Source organism: Tenebrio molitor, unplaced genomic scaffold, assembly GCF_963966145.1.
Source record: "Tenebrio molitor unplaced genomic scaffold, icTenMoli1.1 SCAFFOLD_387, whole genome shotgun sequence".
Lineage (NCBI taxonomy): Eukaryota > Metazoa > Arthropoda > Insecta > Coleoptera > Tenebrionidae > Tenebrio > Tenebrio molitor.
The window spans coordinates 31,871-33,244 of record NW_027184139.1 but is presented as its reverse complement, the minus strand read 5'-3'; the positions used below and the strand labels follow the sequence as shown (position 1 = coordinate 33,244).

The window sequence follows — 1,374 nt, the reverse complement described above, 5'->3', positions numbered from 1 at the left end:
CGCCACCGTGTGATCAAGCTGGCCGAACTCGGTTTCCGAAGTTTCCCTGGAGATAGCGAAGTTCGTCTCGGAACGTCGGTGGGTTTCGAATCAGGTACACGCCCCTCCAACCACCAGCCCTAAATCCGGGTCGTCACGGTTTCGATTCGGGACCGACGGTTTACGTCGGCGGTGCGGGGTAGACGCGTCGATTCCGGGAATCCATATTTCGTTCGCCGAAATATTGGTCCATCTCTTCCCGGAATACCGCGCCACCTTCTCGATTTTACGACATCTTCGCGTCGCCAAACGCTTCCGAAACGGTCGAAGCACAGAAAGGACCTGGTGTTCGAACCGAGGCAATTCCGACAACAGGATGCCGCGAACCGCCTCTCCGACGTTCAGGTCGATCGTTTTCGGCGGAAGTTGAAACGGGACGAGTCGACGACGGGTCCCGTTGCCGTCCGGACCCTTCGGGACGGCCGAAAGTCCGTCGAGAGGATCATCCGAAAGGAGACGGTCTTCATCGTCCGACCGATGCCGCACCTACGAGTTTTCCGATATTTTCTTCGACGGATCTTCAGGTTTTCTTCCTTTCTTCCGTCTTTCTCTCTTCGTAATTTCGTGTCCGACCTGCGTCGTCCGAAGTCGGGGTGAAGATCGAAGAAAAAACGCCAAAAATAACAACTCGTCAGCCACGCACACCGCGTTCGAATGTCTAACGGTCCAACTTGGATTTTCGAAGATCGCCGAATCCGAGGGACGATAAATAATAATAATAATAATAATAATGGTAATAAATAATAATGTTAATAATAATAATAATGATATGATGATTATAACGATAATTATTATAGATAGGTAAATAGAAACACAGGTCTCCTCTCGAAAATCGGAACTTCCTGATATTACTTACATATTTCGGTCGATCCAAATGTGGGAATCTCGTCGTCGTCGGAGCAAGCAGCGCGGTAGGTGGGGTGAAATTCTGGATTTTCCACCGCCGCCGGCGGTCGAAAAATGTGCGACGCGGGAGATCGCCAGTCCGTCTAGTAGTCTCTCTTGTCGTTAGAGCGTGACGTGGTGGTTGTTGTGGGATTTCCCGTTAGTTCGGTCCGACGTCGGTCGTCAGAGGGTAAGTGCATACGGAAACGAAACGCATCGCGTTTTGATGTTCATATTCGTGCATCGGAATGTTAAAAGCAATATATTTTACACCAACGATCACACCTAAACACCACGGCAACGGCCATACCACGTTGAAAAGCACCGGTTCTCGTCCGATCACCGAAGTTAAGCAACGTCGGGCGCGGTCAGTACTTGGATGGGTGACCGCTTGGGAACACCGCGTGCCGTTGCCCCCCAACACTTTTTGTTTTTTTTTGAAATCCATAG

The 1,374-nt window shown here is 50.5% G+C and overlaps 1 non-coding gene across 1 annotated transcript; it reads left to right on the top strand.

Moving 5' to 3' along the window:
* The first annotated feature begins 1,220 nt into the window (after positions 1-1,220).
* Positions 1,221-1,340, top strand: LOC138140847 (5S ribosomal RNA). The gene has a single exon (XR_011162766.1). It is a non-coding gene; the product is annotated as a 5S ribosomal RNA (ribosomal RNA).
* The last annotated feature ends 34 nt before the right edge of the window (positions 1,341-1,374 follow it).